This window comes from Nerophis lumbriciformis, linkage group LG01, assembly GCF_033978685.3.
Source record: "Nerophis lumbriciformis linkage group LG01, RoL_Nlum_v2.1, whole genome shotgun sequence".
Lineage (NCBI taxonomy): Eukaryota > Metazoa > Chordata > Actinopteri > Syngnathiformes > Syngnathidae > Nerophis > Nerophis lumbriciformis.
Genome location: NC_084548.2, coordinates 19,464,520 through 19,487,280, shown reverse-complemented (window position 1 = coordinate 19,487,280; position 22,761 = coordinate 19,464,520). Strand labels below are relative to the sequence as shown.

The 22,761-nt window shown below is 41.3% G+C and overlaps 1 protein-coding gene across 13 annotated transcripts in view; it reads left to right on the top strand.

Moving 5' to 3' along the window:
* kif1b (kinesin family member 1B) overlaps positions 1 to 22,761 on the top strand; it is a 106,927-nt gene that overhangs the window by 5,707 nt on the left and 78,459 nt on the right. The gene's annotated exons all lie outside the window — the stretch shown is intronic.

Here is a 22,761-nt window from a genome sequence, read left to right as displayed (position 1 = left end):
CCGCATCCATTCATGTCTCTCTGGATTGTGTCGCCTTCCCTTTTTGGAGGTGTTCAGCAGAGAACAGTAAATAGCCAAACAAGAACAGTGAATAGCCAAACAGTTGGGGACAAACAGGCCTCAAAGAGAATAAATAAAAAGGCTTGCCGGGTGAAATTCCTCCTCCTCTAAAGGGGCCTGCATGCCTGAGGAGTTTTTGTCTATGAGAAATGCTGAGTTGGTTTGTGGTGGAACACCAAGGGTTCACAGCCCGGGCCTGCATACATGCTTACACACATCCCCTCCCCATTCATCATGCCCTCACTGTCTCTTTTTGATTGGAACTGTGAGTACCCTTGTGTTTTTATGGTATGTTATCATTAACTTTTTTAATAGGTATTGTCAAGCTGAATCATGGACTTCTGTGCCCATGAATACTTTAACTGGACTGTAAAATTTACAACAAAGTGAAGTTAAACAAAGTGTTTACCTTCTTGCAAAGTTAATAGGATCCACCTAAGCAAATAGTTGTTCAAGACGCAATCAGTACACTGGAACCTAAAGGGTCAATCTAACACAGTATTTCCCAGGACTTGTGACCTACAATTTATTTTCCTCTCATACATTTTACTACCCATTTGGATAGAACAGAAAGAATCAAACCTTTAACATCATTGCCCCTTTGTTACCAGTCCAGGCATTGCAAGTGTCGTAAAAAGTCGAATTTGTCCATATAACAAACCACTCTTTACTCAGTTTTAAAGTCGCAGATGTGCCTCGAACAATTTTGCAGCAAAAACAAAGATAACCACAACAGTTTCCCACTGATCGGCAACTAATTTGTGGCGGTGGGGTTGTGGTCAAGGGTGTGTGACTAAATAATGTCAATCAATCAAAATGTATTTTATATATAAAATCAAATCAATCTTTATTTATATAGCACTTTTCATACACAGGCAAGTGGCAAACAGAAAGTGCTGTGCAAAAAAAAAAAAAAAAAAGAGAAGAAAACCTACAAACACGCACACACACAGAGTACTATTGACAATAACAAAGCAAAAACAAAACATATAGGCCTTAATCACAAGTGTCTCACAAAGCTTTGACATCCCTTGATCTAAACCCACATTCAGGCAAGGAAAAACTCAAAAGACCCCGAATGGGGAAAAAGAAGAAACCATGATAAGGGACTGCAGATGTAGGGACACCCCTTCCAGGGTTATTGGATGTCAAGTGGGTATAATTATTGAATTAAGTTAATAGTTAATGTCCATCTGGAAGCCAACTGATAGTCACAGGGGATCTTATAATTAATTTATTCATATCACATGTGTGTGTGTTTGAAAAAAAACAACTAAACAATGTTTCACATATATTTAAAGACAAATCTGTGTAATGAGTATCAAAATAATTTTTCTTTACTGTGTTTTTAAATTGCTGTTGCACTTTGTACACCTATGGTTAATTTACATGCATCATTCTGCCCTGCCTGAATGTTGGAATTTAGTTTGGCAGATAGGTAAACAGTCTTTTCAATTAGAGATGAATAACATAAAAAAAAAAAAAGTTGTTTGTTGACTGTGTCCACAATGAAGTTACTGTAAATCTAAGACAAGAAAGCATAATACATTAATATACACATTAAGTGCACATATATGTAGGGACAATACAGCTTGGTATGAACTGAAAAAAGCAATCCAACCATACAGGGTAAAGGTTTGGTCTTATGCCGCTAGCTTAATGCTAACATACAAAAGACGTCCTCATTGACAGGCTAACAAAAATTAACATCCCGTTTGTCTGTGAATGTTCTCATTCATCCAGGTGATTGTATTCTCAGGGCAGTCAATCGATCGCAACTGGACTGTTTGGTTAGTTTTAGAAGGTGTTTCGCCTCTCATCAAGTAGGCTTCATCAGTTCATACTTATGGATAGACTAAGATTGGTCAGATCTAATTCTGACCAATCTCTTAGATCTGACCAATCTAATTCTAAGACTCGATCTGACCAATTTAAGTCTATTAGCATGAACTGATGAAGCCTACTTAGAGAGGCAAAACATCTTCTAAGACAAACCAAACAGTCTAGTTGCGATCGATTGAATGCCCTGAGAATAGCATTGCAGTTGTTTTTTCAACTTGTACAAACGTTTAACAAATGGGATTTTAAGCAAGACAATTTACATAGAACTGCAAATGCATTTCTACTTACGGCATATAGTGACCAAACTCTGTGGAAACGAATATTGAGCACCAACTTTGTACTACCAGGCCAGTCTGCTGCACGGCACTGTGTGTGTGCTCGTGTGCTGACTAGCAAGGGTAGCTCAAACCTCAAACTCTAATTTTAAAACAAATACTGCAGACAATGTTTAGTGAAACATGAAAAAAAACATTCCCCAAATTTTTTAGTATATGAATGTATGGGAGAGAACAGTGGCATCGAGTGAGTTTCCTGCAGTAGGAATGCAATTAAAAAAATCCATAGAGAAAGCAAAACACGTTCGGTCATTGGTACTTAGCTGAACTGAGCTCAATTGAATGACAAAGTGTTCAAATCTTATGTTTGGAATTTTTCATTAGCTTACATAAGGAATCAGCCATGCTAAATATCTTAAAATCTTAAAAGTTACTGACATCATACGCACTGACTGAGCCATTGCTAGCTTTATTCTGTGATAATGGATTGCTCTGCTACTATCGTTGGACAATGACTGCCAATAAAAACAAAGGCGATGGTCGAGGACCTAAATGGGTGATGGAAGTCTTGTGATTGAACTTGCTCTCATGTGACTCTGTCATTAGGATCTGCAAAGTGCCAGCTTCCACTTAAGCCATGCTTCCTGTTCTGAGAGATGAACTCAAGTCTATCTCGCATGAACATTCATTGACCCAGTAGCAACAAAACTATTCTCCCTACTGTGTTTGCTTTGAGTTTGCTCTGCCAGTCATATCAGCCTTATTAGATTAAACCAACACGAATCTACTCAACCAGTTATGGCTTACTGGCTTTTATCCCTTCCCCAAAGAAAAGTTGTGTGTGAAATCCCCACAGTGCTTCTTCTTGGATTTTCATTATGCCAATGTCCCTTGGAGGGTAGTGTAGTGTGTATGTGTATGTATGTGTGCGTGTGTGTGTGTGTCTGCTACAGACCACACACACACACACACGCGCAGTGGAATATGCGGCATTTTGGTGGCTTTGTGTCTCTGCATAGTCCTTCCATCACATGGGCAGATTGCAGTGCAGAAAGGGGGGCTGGCAGACGGCCACAAGCTCCCTTCATTGGGACTTCATTGCAGATGGTATGTTGAGAATGCTGTCTTATTAAGGTGCTGAGAGGCAGAATGCAGCACACACACTTTCATACATGCTGTCAAGACTTGACATGTAGTGTGAATACTCTATTGACGTACGATCACCCTCTAGTAAACAAACACTCTGATTGTTATGAGATGGTTTTCACAGCGCTTTTGGAGGTGATCACTAATTATAACAACAGAGCCATTGGCCTCCAGCAAGACACATTTTAGCTTGTAAAATACAGAAGAAATGCAGATTCTTCTAACAAGGAATTTTTTTCTGTGTGTTTTCTTTAATGTATGAGGAACATATGTATCTGTTGCATATTAAAAGTGCTTGGAGATATATTTTAATGTTGAATTAATGCTATAATAATAAAACTGACTTAACAAGGAAGAACTCAAAACATTTGAAGTTAATGTGTAAAGCGCTACTTTTTGCACTTTTTTTCATGTCAAACAGCTTTTAGTCAAAATCTTTGCTAAGAAATGTGAAGACATGGGGTGCACCATTTGTCTTCAACCAGGGGAAGTGCTGTTGATTCAGCCACAACAGTTGCCTTGACATCAACTATTGGAATTTCACTTTACGGCACAACTCATCAGTGCAGCTTCATTCTGCTCAATACAACACTGACATGGAGACAGGTGTTCAGAACATATACGGACTAGATTCTCTAATCACATTCAAGTATTAGTACAAAATCAATCAATTAGTTCCTCCAGTCAAGTCCTATTTATTTATACAGCTCATTTATTTACAGTATCTCAAGGCACTTTAAATATGGATGATGATCCTCAAACTTGAAAGAAAACCAACTGAACCCCACATGAGCAAGAACTTGGTGACACAAGCAAGGAAAAATCCCTCTAAAGAAGACTCCTTCAATAATTATGAGTGGTGTAATGGTTTTATACATAACGCTGTATTTGGGTATCAAAATCATCACAATAATACTGTGACGTGATGCCGTATAAAATTAAATCTTTGTCAGCGTAGTTTTTTGCTGGAGCCTATTCCAGCTGTACTCGGGCGGAATGCTGCGTACACTCTGGACAACTCGCCATCTCATAAATCATCACAGAGAAAATATATTTAAAGCCAGCGAAACCAAACATCAGTTTGTGAGGTATTTACATTATCAAAAGTTATATTGTTAGTAAAATTGTCTGAGAAACAACATTTTCCAGACCGATATAAAAAATGTCCACTGTAGCGGACACGGCTTCCCATAATGTAAAAGTTGAAAGACACTAAACTGTACATTATTGTTTTACACTTGATGTTTACATTCTTACTTTAAATACATCAACTGTAAGTTATTCTTTTAAATATTTGCTTGAAACAGTAGATGTTCCGGCACAATTAATTGCACTTAAACATACTTATTTGTAGTAAAAAATATGATTAGAACTATAGAACATTTTAGCTATATGTTTGTGTTCAAATACAGTGTGGGTGTTTATCCTAAACATTCATGCCACTTCAATTTACATACTGTGGGATTTTTGCCGAGCTTTTTTCTTTTTGGACATATACCACAATAATATGGTACTGTGGCCTTAAAGGGGAACTCTACTCTTTTGGAATTTTGCCTATCGTTCACAATCCTTATGACCGACAAGAAGCCAAAATGTTTTTTTTTTTTTTAACATTAAAAAATCTGCTTGTTCTCGGTGACTAGCAATGCAGCCAATGGGAGCAATCAATTCTACCTCGAAATCACTTTAAAATGCATTCAAAAACCACCACAATACTTCATTTGTGTTTCATAACCTGTAAAATAATCAAGCTGTAGCAACATTGTTATTGTAAGAGTGAACACGGAGGTACTCTTTTTTTCTAGCGCACTAACACATCGGCGTGTTACGGTATTAGCCGAGAGTGAGCTACGGAAAGAGATAAGCTAGCTTCTAACTCAGCACCTGAATCGCGTTTGTATTTGTAATAAACCAACAAAATTCGATAGAACAATCTGTACTGACTAAAAACATGAACAATTATATTACAGTATTAGCCCATATTTCATGTTTTGTTTGTACACTGGTAGCTCGGCAGCGTATGCACTGCAGTTTACGGAGATGTTTTGCATGTATCATGAACAATACTATAGTCAATGGACAGTTGTCCGTTTGGCCCAGCTGGCCGGGGACATTTCCATTTGATTTGGGTAAGAATACCATTAATTCAACATTGCTTGGCTCAAAGTTCCACATTTGCATCGTGACCATGTCACACCGACCTCACTCTCTTGGGTTCCGTCTGCTCCAGCGTTTCACCTCCTTCTTTGTACTCGCTTCTATAAGCAGCAGCTCATGCTTCGAATATACAGCTTTAGAAAGATACGGTTGTGAATTCTCATTTGTCCAAAAATAGTCGTCTTCGTTGTCTGTTACCAAGTCTCCCACAATTACAACACACTCGAGTTTGTTTCCGGGAGTAGGAACAACACTTGTTAATTGTCGGAAGTGTGCTGCTATAGAAATAGAAATAAATGCGCCGGGAAAAGAAGTCCCGGTATTGCTTAAAATGACCAAAATATGGTAAATATTGTACATATTACATATTGTTATGAACCTGTCTGTTACTACATTATACAGTATATAGACTTGCAGTGTGTATATAAAACAATGATGGAGGATTTTGAAATTGTTTTAGAGGCGACAAAGGTGACTCCAATTACCGGTAGCCGCATCTTGCAAGTTTTTTTTAATCATCTTTAAAATAAAAAAAAGAAGTGCGTTCTTGTCTCTCACAATGATTGTGAATGATAGGCAAATTTCCAAAAAAAGTGCTGTTCCCCTTTATTACCGTGATATCGTACCGTGAGAGTTGATACCATTATATCTCTAATACTGTAGTTACCCATTTCCATTGTTATTTAGTCCATGTGACATTCTGATGTTGCTTTACTGCAGTGGATGCATTGTGAGTATTGGGTGTCAGTACTAATTGAACACTAAATACAGTGAAACTCACTTGAGTTGGCCCCACTTCTATGTCAAACAGCTCAACAAGCCCCAGTCTACCATGTTTTTTTGCTACAGTCCATCGCTACATCATGCTTCAAATATTGCAGCTTCACGACATCACATTTAAAAGAAATAAAATAACAATTTTTTTTTCTTTCTATTATTATGTTGTGGCAATCGATGAAGATAGTCACCTTAAAAAAACACCCAATAACCTCCATTAGGGTTTTATTTACATGATGTAAGTACATATGCAATGTAGTAATGGGCACATTTATAATAACATTTAATATTTACGTATTTTGATCATTTTAAGCATACGCGGCACATTCATTTCAAAAACACATGATAACATTTTTTTTTTCCCATCACTGATTTCTGCTCACTGCAGACTTTATGAGAGCCAACAAACATATTAAAACATCACTTACCATGCAAGATCTGCTTGCTTGCATTAGTATGCTGACTGCTGGGATGTTCATATATTCCCATTTAGATGAATAATGTTTTTTGATTGATTGATTGAAACTTTTATTAGTAGATTGTACAGAACAGTACATATTCCATACAATTAACCACTAAATGGCAACACCCGAATACGTTTTTCAACTTGTTTAAGTCGGGGTCTACGTTAATCAATTCATGGTAATTCAATTCATGTCTCATAATACTCGCAAAGAAACAGGGTGGGGGGAACACGCTTTGTGTTGTTCTCACCAGTTTCAGGTCCTAAATGGCTATCAAAGTGTCCCAATTTGTCGGATTATATTCCCAGCCATCTACTTTTTAGGTGAGATGCATGATATATGATCTACAATAAATTTACAGGGAGCAGTGGAACAAGAAAGTAGCAGACCACTCGATGACGTAAACATAGGTGCCGCTATAAATAGTTTGTCTGTGTTAGCGCTAATACTTGGTTAATATTCAAGTCACGAAATGTTAATTGAGTATTGTTGGTGCAATTTCAATAGTTATTTATTGGATTTTTGGGCAGAATAGTGGTTCTCCCATTGACTTTTATTTCTGTTTATCTAATAATTAGAATACATTAAAAAAAAAATTAATCTGTCGTCATAGCAATCGGAGGGTTGCTGGTTACTGGGGTTCAATCCCCACCTTCTACCATCCTAGTCTTGTCTGTTGTGTCCTTGGGCAAGACACTTCACCCCTTGCTCCTGATGGCTGCTGGTTAGCGCCTTGCATGGCAGCTCCCGCCATCAGTGTGTGAATGTGTGTGTGAATGGGTGAATGTGGAAATACTGTCAAAGCGCTTTGAGTACCTTGAAGGTAGAAAAGCGCTATACAAGTATAACCCATTTATCATTATTTGTCATGTCTTTCATAATGATTTTGAACGATAGGCAACATTCCAAAAAAAAAGTGTAGTTCCCTTTTAATATCGACACCACCGATTTTGAAGTCGAACCGATCCTTCCCTTACATGTTGTGTACAGACTCTTGACAGTGCTGACAAACCAACAGTTGTTATATCATCCTCCCTTTTGACTCTTTTTAATCTACTTGTTAATTTCCTGTTAATAGCGGCTTACTTTCTGCTGTAACACGGTTCTATCTTCACTTCTCTAACTTCACAAAGCACTTATTGTTTGGTGTCGTTTAACGCTAGCGTAGCGGTTAGCTTAGCTATTAGCAAACCTTTTCCTGGCTTGCTCTCGGTATATAACATGTTTAGTCACATTATCTAGTTATAATAATAATTGATAATGATACTTGAGATACTAATAAATTAAGTTTATTTGCTGTAATGGAGGTGATTATTATTAGTTTAAAAGAGAAGTGTATGGAGACACAATAAATAGCTGTTAGCCGCTTGTCAGCCAGAGAGGATCAGTGTTTGTGACCGGCATTAAAAGGCATTATCCGGCAATATTTTTTCACGAAAAATGACCGATACCATTAAATTGGCACATTCCTATTCAGAACGATACACAATGCTCCTGTTGCTACAATATCATATGAAAACAGAATAATCCCAATAGAAATGAATTATGACAACAAATACTTGTACAAACCCCGTTTCCATATGAGTTGGGAAATTTTGTTAGATGTAAATATAAATGAATACAATGATTTGCAAAGCCTTTTCAATCCATATTCAATCCATATTCAATTGAATGCACTACAAAGACAAGATATTTGATGTTCAAACTCATTAACTTTTTTTTTTTTTGCAAATAATAATTAACTTAGAATTTCATGGCTGCAACACGTGACAACGTAGTTGGGAAAGGGCATGTTCACCACTGTGTTACATGGCCTTTCCTTTTAACAACACTCAGTAAACATTTGGGAACTGAGGAGACACATTTTTTAAGCTTCTCAGGTGGAATTCTTTCCCATTCTTGCTTGATGTACAGCTTAAGTTGTTCAACAGTCCAGGGGTCTCCGTTGTGGTATTTTAGGCTTCATAATGCGCTACACATTTTCAATGGGAGACAGGTCTGGACTACAGGCAGGCCAGTCTAGTACCCACACTCTTTTACTATGAAGCCACGTTGATGTAACACGTGGCTTGGCATTGTCTTGCTGAAATAAGCAGGGGCGTCCATGGTAATGTTGCTTGGATGACAACATATGTTGCTCCAAAACCTGTATGTACCTTTCAGCATTAATGGCGCCTTCACAGATGTGTAAGTTACCCATGTCTTGGGCACTAATACACCCCCATACCATCACAGATGCTGGCATTTCAACTTTGCGTCTATAACAATCCGGATGGTTCTTTTCCTCTTTGGTCCGGAGGACACGACGTCCACAGTTTCCCAAAAACAATTTCAAATGTGGACTCGTCAGACCACAGAACACTTTTCCACTTTGTATCAATCCATCTTAGATGAGCTCAGGCCCAGCGAAGCTGACAGCGTTTCTGGGTGTTGTTGATAAACGGCTTTCGCCTTGCATAGGAGAGTTTTAACTTGCACTTACAGATGTAGCGACCAACTGTTGTTACTGACAGTGGGTTTCTGAAGTGTTCCTGAGCCTATGTGGTGATATCCTTTACACACTGATGTCGCTTGTTTTATTTATTTATTTATTTATTTATTTTTGTGTCCTGTCCAGCTTCTCAGGCAAATCATATAGTTGATGTTGATGCCCATGTCGGCTGTTCAGATTTACTTTACAAAAGAGAAGTGTAGGATACTCCTCTTGTTGCCTTATTTGTATTTGACTTTATTAAATGTATTTATATTATCATTTAGTGCAGCCGGGCCGGAGCAGGAGGGGATAGAAAGAGAAAAAAAAGAAGACAGAGGGGGAAATTGTGGGGACAAGAGGGGGATTAGACAGAGAGACAAAAACAACAACAGCAAACAACAACAACAACAACAATAGAGCAACATCAGCAAATACGACATGTACAAATATGATGGTAAAAGTAATAGCAAATAAGCAGTTAGCGAAAAATAAAAAATAATACAGAAATGACAATGAGCATTATTACACTACAAATGGATCAATACAAATACCAATAGAAATAGCGCTATTGATAATGAACAATACCAATAATTTACCTTTATTATCAACAATACAGTTGTTTAAATGCAACAATACATATACGTAATGATAACTTGAGATACGAAAGAATGCAGAAAAATGGAGGGGGAGAAAGAGAAGCAACCTACATTAACCTTGTAGATTGTTATAGTCGCAATAGGTTAAGCTTTGTCAGTGTGCCATGTGTTACACCCAGTTTACCCTAGGGCAACAACGTTAATATATGTTTGATGAAACGTGATTATGTGCATGAGTGTAAGTATGCATATGTACTTGTATATGTACAGAATGTGTATATGTGTTTGTACAATGAATGTATATGTACAGAATGTGTATGTGTTTGTACAGTGAATGTATATGTACAGTATGTGTATGTGTATGTTTGTATATTGAATGTGCGTGTGGATGTACGAACTTTAGGTAGGTAAATATGTACTGTATTTGTGTATGTATGTGGGAGCGTAGGTACCTATGTACGTATGTGAGCATATGTGAATTTGCATGTACAATACATTCGACTCCCAGAGTGCGTGGGAGCCAGAGCACGGCCCCATCACCCCCGAGAGCCCAACCCACAAACAGTAGGCGCGGTGCCCAGGGAACCAGGGACCACCGCCCCCACGCAGCCAAGCCGGCCAGCGACAGGAACCCCAGAGCCCGGCCCACCGTACCGCCCACAAGGGCCAGCAGCAGGCCGCAGACAGACGCACCCGGCAGAGGACAGGGCACGAGAAAAGCAGGGGACAGCCAGACCCCAAGCCAGCGAGAGACCACACCCCACACGGGCAGAAAGGCGAGACGCCCCGCCCGAGGGACCCAGAGACTCCCCGCAACCGGACGGGAAGACCGCCCCCGCCCCACCGGCAACCGGGCCCCCACGAGCCCACCCCCCACCCCCGGAGAGCGCGGCGAGGCCAGCCCCCGGCCACCCCACCCAAATCGGCCGCCGCAGGACCACCCAGGCACAGGGCCACGGGAACCACCCACCCCACCTGCAGGGACCCCAACGATGGAGATGGAACAACCAGCAACCGCCCCGCCGAGCCCCCCCTCTGAGGGAGGGGAAAGATTAAAAAATAATATTAATAAAATATATTAAAAAATAAATAAAAAAATAAAAAAATAAAAAAAAGAATTAAAAGAAGATCACAGACATGCTGACAAACAAGGTCACTACCCCAGCAACTGGCCGACTCGCAGCACCTCGGAATATCTTGCAGCACCAAGCTACCACAATAGACGCAGGGACTAGGCCCAACAGGCCCCAACCAAGACGGGCACCCGGAAGGGATGGACAGCGGGACCCAGGAGCTCCAGACACGCATTTCGGATGCAGTAGCCTGAGGCGTCGACCCCCGTCTGACAGGCAGGCCCAGAGCGTACCCCCAGAAATATACATACATACATACATACATATATACATACACATACATGTATACATACCCACACATACACATATATACATATACATACACATATGTACACATACACATATATATACATACATACATACACATACTTATACACAGTTCGTCAGCCCCGACAGCCATCACGCGCGCGCGCTGCCACCATTCACAACATCAGCCACACCCCTGCGCCAGACCCAGCAGCCACGGGCGCCCACACCACAAACAAACGGCAGCAGAAACAGCAGCCGCAATAACCCCAGACAGCCAGCACCAGCCAATCAAATCAAAGCGATCAAAAAAAACTGCGACCAGCAACCACACGCCACCAGGACCACGGAGACCAGCCGGCGCCAGCCCGCCAGTCTGCCCGAACGCCAACACGCAAACAAGAGACACCAACACCCCCCCCCCCCCCCACACCAAAAGGCCCCCCACCCCAACCCAAACCCGCACAAACACACCACCGCCCAAACAACCGAGACACAGCATCCAGACCAGACACGGGGGCCGCGCCGCCACCACATCAAGTCACCAACAGAGACCCCACAGCGCAAGGTCGGGCCACACGGGCACGGACCCCACCCAACAGGAAGTGAGACCCGCGCGACGCCACATACAAATAAATAATAAGATTTAAAAAAATTTAAAAAAATAAAATAAAATAAAAATAAGTAAATAATAAAAATAAAAATAATAAATACATTAAAAAAAAAATATATATAACTGAATAAAAGCCTGGCAGGCCACCAGACCGCAGTCCCCGCCGGCCGACGAGGCAATGAGGGGTGCGCCGAACCCCAATCCCCCCATGCATGTGTACAAGGCCCCCAGAGTGTCTACTGTGTAGTTAAAATTAGGAGGTCAGCCGTTACAGCCGACCTCCAGTCCCTATTGATGTGTGTACTGTAGCGTGAGTGAGATATGTATGCTTGTGGGAACTAATAATGCGATTAAAATTGGGGGACATCAAGGTCATGGTGGGTCCCAACCAAGCCAAGCCCCCCAAATCCTAAGTGTCTAATATGCAGCTAAGATTGAGGGATGGACGAGCAGGGGACAAGACAGGAGGACTGGAGCCCCATTGGAGGCATCCTCAACCCCCCGCCATGCCTCCCCGCAGGACAATCCCCAAAGTCCTATATATGTGTGACTGTGTGTGCTATAAGTAGGAGGAGTAGAGGGCCCGGACATCCCCCCAGTCCACGCGGCCGACAACCAGGAACTACGGCCAGGAGGCCGCCAACCCCCGCCACAGCCCGTGACCCACACCAGACCACTTTAACGTGACGCCACGCGAGCCCCTCCCCCCGCCAAACAGAGCCAGCCCCCGCCCGCCCCAACCCAACCCTGCAGAGCCCATACCGGCAACCAAACGCAGAAAAACTGCACAGCCCCCACGCCCAATGCAAACACCGCATCCCGGCCATCCACACAGCAACGTGCCTATACGAGTCCCGGCCAGGGGAAGGAGCCCCCCAACGGGGGAAGAAGCCAATGCATCCCGTCCGCACGCCAGCCCCCAAACCAGCCGGCAAGCCAACGCCAGCCAGCCCCACAACCCCACAAGCGCACAGACACCAGCCACAGTCCCCCAACCACTCCAACCCAACACAGCGATGCCAACCGCTGGTATCACCGCAGCAACCATCACCACCACCGCCCGTCCGCAGTGCAAACACCCGCGGCCGCCGAAACCAAAACAAAAAAGCGACCGACCCCGTAAACCACAACAACGCACACCCCCGGCTACCACCGAGGCCACCAACCCACCTACCCCAACTCATCCACAGCCAGGCCAATTGAGCCACCGGACATCCACACCCATGCACACACCTACACATTCATATACACATACATACACACATATATACACACATACACATATACATACATATATGCATATACATATACATACATATACACACGCATGCATATACATATACACATACACATCCACACATATATACACATTAATACACCCACACACATATACATAAGCCCACATATATACAAACACATACATACACAACACAAAAAATAAAAAATAAAAATAATGATGTCGCTTGTTGATGCAGTACAACCTGAGGGATCAAAGGTCACGGGCTTAACTGCTTGCGTGCAGTGATTTCTCCAGATTCTCTGAACCCTTTGATGATATTACGGACCGTAGATGGTGAAATCCCTAAATTCCTTGCAATAGCTGGTTGAGAAAAGTTTTTCTTAAACTGTTCAACAATTTGCTCACACATTTGTTGACAAAGTGGTGACCCTCGCCCCATCCTTGTTTGTGAATGACTGAGCATTTCATGGAATCTACTTTTATACCCAATCATGGCACCCACCTGTTCCCAATTTGTCTGTTCACCTGTGGGATGTTCCAAATAAGTGTTTAATGAGCATTCCTCAACTTTATCAGTATTTATTGCCACCTTTCCCAACTTCTTTGTCACGTGTTGCTGGCATCAAATTCTAAAGTTAATGATTATTTGCAAAAAAAAAAAGTTTAGCAGTTTGAACATCAAATATGTTGTCTTTGTAGCATATTCAACTGAATATGGGTTGAAAATGATTTGCAAATCATTGTATCCCGTTTATATTTACACCTAACACAATTTCCCAACTCATATGGAAACAGGGTTTGTATGTTAAAAATACCTTATAATAAAGATAAGTGGGTTCTGCTGTATAAATGGATGTTTCATGTGCAAATACAGTTTGAGTTGCTTTAAAGAAGACCTGATTGCACAGATCCATTTGGTTGAACTCTTAAGAACCACGTCTGTATGACATAAAAGCGGTATTGACTGGCCAACCTTGGAGCTTCTGTATGATAGAAATGGGCATTAAATCGAGTTTCTTGGTGATTGTGGGGGTGTTAGGTGGGAGAGATGAGGATGTGACACTCGCCTCATTGTGGTCCATGGCTCAAGGGTGTATTGTGGGGTTGTTTGTGTCAACAACACAGGAAAACAGACAGCTTGGGGCAAGGGCAGGATATGCTGTCTGCCTCACTCACCTACTCGTCATGCATGGAAGGTTGTCGGGGATCGGGTGAGAGCAAATTGATTATTCACTGTGCGGGGAATGTGTCCAAGACCTCTGCAAGCAGGCTGCAAACACATAAAGGCCTCTTTTTGAGAGGGAACTCTTAAACATAGCAGAATGAATATCATTATAAAAGGATGGTCCATTTATTTAGTACTTTAAATGGCATCCACAGCCTGCCTTCATTTGAGGCCTGACGTGTTCACCATGTCATCGTCCTCTGTGTTGTTATGTAACTCATGTTATGTTCCCTTCTCTGTTCGGTGGGCAGCCTTGCACGTATGGATGGCCAAAAATGGTCGCGGGATCTTACACAGTGCACACAGAGAGGCGCTGATTATAGTGGAACAGGCCTGTGGTTTTGTGTCACGCATGCTATCTGAGTGAATCCTTTAGGCAAATACACCAGCGTACCCCATCTTTGAAGTGAGTGTTACATAATGCCACTTAACAAAGATGAACGCGCACTAATTGAGACAAGATGAAGGTCAACACGCCAATTAAAATGTCACCTATCAGCTATAATTTAGCTGAGTGAAGTAGTGAACTAAAGTGGATGGTACAGCTCCTTGGTCAGGGTCCCACTAACACGGCCTATCATGATGCCGCTGCACCTTCTGCAGACAGTCCTGATTGACCCGATTAGGAGCAGTAATCCACAAGCTTGCTCGGGGATGCCACGCCCTGCAGCCGTAATCCCCGTGACCCTTGTAGGTGTACACATACGAGCTGACACTCTGGGGTGTCAAATTCCTCATCGCCTCACACTGGGATTCACTTGGACCAACACACACATATGCCCACGTGCGCCCACTCAGAGAGCGGGTTGACATTTGAGTCTGACCTCCTAATGAGGGGGAAGGAGGACAGGCAGATGTCTGTGTCTGTTATCAGCACACACTTTGTCATAAGACTGTTGCGCTGCAAGGATAATTGCAAATTGCACACATATTTATTTGACTCATACAGTTATATACCACAAAGCTAGAGGAAAATTAAGCACTATATAAAGTTCAAGCAACATTTGATGTTAATGTTTTGTAGAGGAAGTCATCAGACATGTTTTTTTGAAATATGAGTAAAAAAGTTCTCAGTCTGTTACTAGAATATTTTATTTTCAGATATTTAATACCTTTTTGTAGTAAACTAAAATACAAGAGTTAGTTATTTGCATATAGTTTCTAATGCGGGCCTGCATGATGAAACAACAATACAGTACATTATTAAAATGGAACAGGAATAGAACTGTAAGTAAATTAGATCCAAATAACCAAGTAATTACTTTAGCCTTCAGCATTAAACACAATATTTTGTCATTTGCAATGACAGCAATACTGCAACAGTGGAAGTAGCAAGTAAGATGGTGAATTATCAAAGTTGAAATACAGGCTTTTTACACGTAGTTGTGAATATAAACAGATGATAATTAGTTGTTGCTATTGTACAAATTGTTGTTATTTTTTTAAACATTTTTCTTGTGTACATTTAACAAGTTATGATCAGCACTAAAAATTCAGCTTATTTTTTTACCGGAATATCCAGTGATATAACACTCTGCTTCAGCATAGAGCCATAGATTTAAAAAAAATCCCCATCCCCCTTTAGGTACCTAACTGCGTTTCAATTCACAATTATATTTTAAACATTAACCTGAAATATTCAAATTAAAATGAGACTTTGTATAAAGTTGCTACTGTAAATACATGTATTTTGAAGAGATAAAACATGAAGTGCATTGATTTGTAGTGTCATTGAGTATTGCGCATGAGCGTTTCAGTACTCCAAGAGCCTGATATACTAGGATCTAAATAGCACGTGCATAACAGCATGTGCAAACTATGAAATTGCATGTACTATTAAATAGCAGTCTACTAAGACTGCGTGTATTATTAATAACTGTTGCAGACCGCCTTATTTAAGTTAGGTTTTTGCGGGTGCTACGTGGCTTTCACCGTGGAGGCACTTATTTACTGCACATTCGTGTTATGCTCCTACCTGTGGAATTTTTTTCTGAGAATTTTAGAAGCAGTCTTGCAGTGGGATCTACAACATAACCCATTTTTACTGCGCTGAAGGTGCGCTCATAGAAGATGCTGGCAATAACAGCTAGTGTGTGCTGGAATGTTTCAATAAGTTTTTTTTTCATATAGTAGATATGTTAATAATATCTCCTATATGAAAACACAAACAGGATTTAAAAACGCCAGCAGACACCTTAATTTAAATTGTTTTAATCAGCCCCTTAAGTCATCCAGCAGCCATAAAATTATAAAATTATATTGCTGAATAGACAATATGTCTAATATTTTTATTTTTGACTCTCTATATACAGTATGTTGACACATACTGTACATAGGACGGTGCTGCAGTGGGATCGCCTCCTTTATAACAGCTATTTCTGCAACCAGTTTGCACATTCTTTGTAAACTTACTAAATATAGATGCAAAATGGCGGCTGCACAACAATTTCCTTCTTAATAGATCACACTGCGTGTGGTAAATAATTATATTTGCATTCCTCCCATACTCCCAGTATTGTGGGCTTTCTGATGATCAGCATTTAATCTACATATACATGAAGACAGACACGCTAAATGGATTGTGCTCCTTATTCTGCTCACTGAAAAGACACAGTCCTTTGCGCATCAGTGTAGTACTATCTAGTTTGCAAGTGTTTTATCATGCAAACCTTTAGTAGATCAGGCCCCAAGTATTCCTCATCTTATTGTATAGAACATTTGAGCTGTGCCAAATTTTGTCCACCTCATTCTTTTTCCGCACATTGTCCCATTTCAGCTTGTGACGTCAACAAATGGCTAGGGAGTGGGAGCTGAGCTCACTGGTGAGCTGGGTAAAGGGTGGGGGTTGGGCTAATGTTCAAGCAGCCACAGTAGCAGAGACTGTGTGATGTAGCCTCACGCTGCCTTGCACGTGAACAGCGCTTGTGCATGACTTTCACTGTCTCCGGGCTAGGTTTAAAACCGAAGCAAAAATGATTTAATCCAAAACTAAAGTGATAGTTGAATCGCAACAGAATGTTGATTTTTCAAAGGTGGCTTTTAGGAATTGGCTACGAAATGTTTCCAGTGATTAGCGGAGTCTGTCTTAATGGAAGATATGAAGTTCACTTATAGTGTGTGAATGTGAGTGTGAATGTTGTCTATCTGTATTGGCCCTGCGATGAGGTTGCGACTTGTCCAGGGTGTACCCCGCCTTCCGCCCGTGTGCAGCTGGGATAGGCTCCAGCACCCCCCGCGACCTCATAAGGGACAAGCGGTAGAAAATGGATGGATGGAATTCAGTTTTCATTTCACTTGTTGTCAGTATAAGTGGGCATTTAGCAGTTTGAAACCTCACAACAACAACAAAAAATGGGTGCTCAAGTAAGGGCTATTTGTATTTAAAAGAAACTTAGGAATTGTGCTGCTGAATATATACAGTAAGTAAGCCTTCCCTTGTAGTACGTATACACCTAGCAAGACCACTGTTGTTTTTGACAGCCATCTAAGTTTTAGTCTTAGTTTTAAGACCTGAGCTACTAAAATCGAAATTACAGTCACGAAACAGCGTGTGCCTCTATAAAATGTAATTTACTATTGTGGGCGTGTTGCCTGTGATCTACTAATACTGTGTGTACAATAGATAACTGGTGCAGACCTCCTTATTTGAATGGGGTTTGTGCGTGGACTATGCGGCTTTCACCATGGGAACACCTATTTACTGCACATTCATGTGTTTTTGCTGCTACAAGTGGCATTTTCTTATGTTTTGAAACATGCAATAGACATGTACCACTTTTTATGGGCATTTTAGAAGCAGCACTGCAGTGCATCTACAACAAAATCCACTTTTTACCATACTGAGGGCTAAGTCATCCAGCAGCTCTAAAATTATATTGCTGATAAGACTATATGTCCAATACTTTTATTTTTGACATTGTGTATATGTTGACGAGCATATGTAGGATGGAGCTGCAGCGTGATGGCGTCCTTACTCACAGCTATTTCTGCCCAACTGCCTGCTAGTTTGTATGTTCATTCTAGACATACTAAAAAAAGACGCAAAACAGCTCCTGCAGTACAGTTTTAGTTTGAAATAATCACACTGTGTGTGTTAAATTAAATTAGCATTTTCTCCAGCAAGTATTGTTTCCGTTCTCACGATCAGCATACAGTATATTCTGCATGAAGACAGACGTGCTGAATGTATTTCACTCTATTTTGCTCACTTATGAGGCGCAATCCTCAGCGCACAAGTTTTGGAGATCAGCTTTGCGTGAAACGTATTATTAGTTTTAGTCGCATTTAGTCATTTCCACATGTGATTATTTTAGTTCTGTTTCAGTTGACGAAAACTCAAACTTTTTAGTATAGTTTAAGTCGATGGAAGCTCTAAAAGGTTTGAGCCTAGTTCTAGTTAAAGAAAGATGTAATCTTTTTACTAAATAATTTAGATCAATAGTATTAAAATTAGGATCCAGGTTATATCAATTGTTGTAATTAATAATAACTTAACTTTACCGCTTTTGGATAACCACCTGAATCATTAGCAGATCAATATCTTGAGCCTGGATTGTCCTACTGATGGCGATGCAATGCTGCCAAGCTGTTTATCAGAAACCTTTACCTCCATATTTTGTCATGATTTGATGCCCTACTTAATCAGACAAAAGTGTTACATAAATTATGTAGAAATATCAGCTCTACAAGTTCAACATAATCATTTTGACCAAATATGTTAAGAAAATAGCATGACCTTAACTATCAAACAATAAAAAAAAATGTGTTGATAGTTTAGTAATAACCACATAACTGGCACCCACCCTGTACATAAACTTTCTGAGCAATGACCAAACGTATAATGTTTCTGTACTGCTGAATGGTTTGTTTTTGGTATGCTTCCCCCCCTAACCAAGCACATATAACTCAACCTGTTTAACATATTACAACGTGCTGACAGAACATAAACAAAGAGATGGATGGCCACACCGTCACTAAATTAACAGAAGCCAAGTACATCGGTCAATATGACAACATATTACACTTGCTGCCCGGTCAGAAATATCTGCATGTTATTCACATAACTGTAACACACAATAGCTCATGAACTGATGTTCGTACAACCAAGCTATTAGCCTGAAACTAGCTGGCGATAGTTGACACCAAGTAATATTTTTTAGCTTTCACAGAATGATTACACAAAGAAGTATTGCGCATTTTCTTCCAGTCTTGTCTTGTTGATGAAAACGGGCACACGTCTCATTATGTTTTAACAGTTTGTCATCAAAAAGCCATGTATCATGTCACCATCGACATAACGAAATCATTTTGTAATTATCGATGACATAAGCATTAGGAAAGACGGTGCTAATGCTATATGAGTGTATTTCAATGTACTTGTGAACCACTCAATAAGTTAAATTGTTGTTAAGAGAACGTCTTTACGCCTCTGTTATGTTTGTCATTTGGGGTTTAATTTATTTTCGCCAAATGTACACTTGACTATGGTATACAAAAGGAGATTATCGAGTTAGCTCCATAAACATCCTCTTATATTGTAGGCCCACTATGACAATACAAAAGCAGCAGTGACTCTGCTCTTCCAATCAGATTGTACTCACAGCAGCGCTCATCTTCCATTCATCCCAGACTGAAGCCCTGGTTTTACCATGCATAATTCTTTGTTTGTTAGTATTCTCTTTCTTCCCTTTCAGATTTTTTAAATTTTGCTTGTGTAAATGTGATGTTCCTTTATAGTAAGTTTTGTTAAGTATGTTCGAAATGAACTACCTAATCTATTACCATCATCATTACCATTAGCATAGTGAAAACATTGATTCAGTCTTTACAGTACTGTTTTTCATCATCCCTTTTCTTTGGCACGAACCACAGTAAGAGGGTGGAGGGAGGCAAAGTGCTGTCCTTCTGATGATTACTCAACAGAATCGTACCACCGCTAAAATGAAGTAGGAAGGACACTTTTTTTTTTTTATGTTTAATGCTTGACAATTGAGATAGGATTCAAAGTTGTTTGTTTTACTATTTTTTTTAATTTTTTTTTTTTTTTTTTTTTATTTATTTATTTTTTTTTTTTTTTTTATGTCCTGTCCAGCTTCTCAGGCAAATCATATAGTTGATGTAGATGCCCATGTCGGCTGTTCAGATTTACTTTACAAAAGAGAAGTGTAGGATACTTCTCTTGTTGCCTTATTTGTATTTGACTTTATTAAATGTATTTATATTATCATTTAGTGCAGCCGGGCCGGAGCAGGAGGGGATAGAAAGAGAAAAAAAAAGAAGACATAGGGGGAAATTGTGGGGACAAGAGGGGGATTAGACAGAGAGACAAAAACAACAACAGCAAACAACAACAACAACAACAATAGAGCAACATCAGCAAATATGACATGTACAAATATGATGGTAAAAGTAATAGCAAATAAGCAGTTAGCGAAAAATAAAAAATAATACAGAAATGACAATGAGCATTATTACACTACAAATGGATCAATACAAATACCAATAGAAATAGCGCTATTGATAATGAACAATACCAATAATTTACCTTTATTATCAACAATACAGTTGTTTAAATGCAACAATACATATACGTAATGATAACTTGAGATACGAAAGAATGCAGAAAAATGGAGGGGGAGAAAGAGAAGCAACCTACATTAACCTTGTAGATTGTTATAGTCACAATAGGTTAAGCTTTGTCAGTGTGCCATGTGTTACACCCAGTTTACCCTAGGGCAACAACGTTAATATATGTTTGATGAAACGTGATTATGTGCATGAGTGTAAGTATGCATATGTACTTGTATATGTACAGAATGTGTATATGTGTTTGTACAATGAATGTATATGTACAGAATGTGTATATGTGTTTGTACAGTGAATGTATATGTACAGTATGTGTATGTGTATGTTTGTATATTGAATGTGCGTGTGGATGTACGAACATTAGGTAGGTAAATATGTACTGTATTTGTGTATGTATGTGGGAGCGTAGGTACCTATGTACGTATGTGAGCATACGTGAATTTGCATGTACAATACATTCGACTCCCAGAGTGCGTGGGAGCCAGAGCACGGCCCCATCACCCCCGAGAGCCCAACCCACAAACAGGAGGCGTGGTGCCCAGGGAACCAGGGACCACCGCCCCCACGCAGCCAAGCCGGCCAGCGACAGGAACCCCAGAGCCCGACCCACCGTACCGCCCACAAGGGCCAGCAGCAGGCCGCAGACAGACGCACCCGGCGGAGGACAGGGCACGAGAAAAGCAGGGGACAGCCAGACCCCAAGCCAGCGAGAGACCACACCCCACACGGGCAGAAAGGCGAGACGCCCCGCCCGAAGGACCCAGAGACTCCCCGCAACCGGACGGGAAGACCGCCCCCGCCCCACCGGCAACCGGGCCCCCACGAGCCCACCCCCCACCCCCGGAGAGCGCGGCGAGGCCAGCCCCCGGCCACCCCACCCAAACCGGCCGCCGCAGGACCACCCAGGCACAGGGCCACGGGAACCACCCACCCCACCCGCAGGGACCCCAACGATGGAGATGGAACAACCAGCAACCGCCCCGCCGAGCCCCACCCCTGAGGGAGGGGAAAAATTAAAAAATAATATTAATAAAATATATTTTAAAAATAAATAAATAAATAAATTAATTAATTAATTAATTAAAAAAAAAAAAGAATTAAAAGAAGATCACAGACATGCTGACAAACAAGGTCACTACCCCAGCAACTGGCCGACTCGCAGCACCTCGGAATACCTTGCAGCACCAAGCTACCACAATAGACGCAGGGACTAGGCCCAACAGGCCCCAACCAAGACGGGCACCCGGAAGGGATGGACAGCGGGACCCAGGAGCTCCAGACACGCAGTTCGGATGCAGTAGCCTGAGGCGTCGACCCCCGTCTGACAGGCAGGCCCAGAGCGTACCCCCAGAAATATACATACATACATACATACACACATACACATACACATGCACACATACACGTATACATACCCACACATACACATATATACATATACATACACATATGTACACATACACATATATAAACATACATACATACACACACATATACATACATATACACAGTTCGTCAGCCCCGACAGCCATCACGCGCGCGCGCTGCCACCAGTCACAACATCAGCCACACCCCTGCACCAGACCCAGCAGCCACGGGCGCCCACACCACAAACAAACGGCAGCAGAAACAGCAGCCGCAATAACCCCAGACAGCCAGCACCAGCCAATCAAATTAAAGCGATCAAAGAAAAACTGCGACCAGCAACCACACGCCACCAGGGCCACGGAGACCAGCCGGCGCCAGCCCGCCGGTCAGCCCGAACGCCAACACGCAAACAAGAGACACCAACAACCCCCCCCAACCAAAAGGCCCCCCACCCCAACCCAAACCCGCACAAACACACCACCGCCCAAACAACCGGGACACAGCATCCAGACCAGACACGGGGGCTGCGCCGCCACCACACCAAGTCACCAACAGAGACCC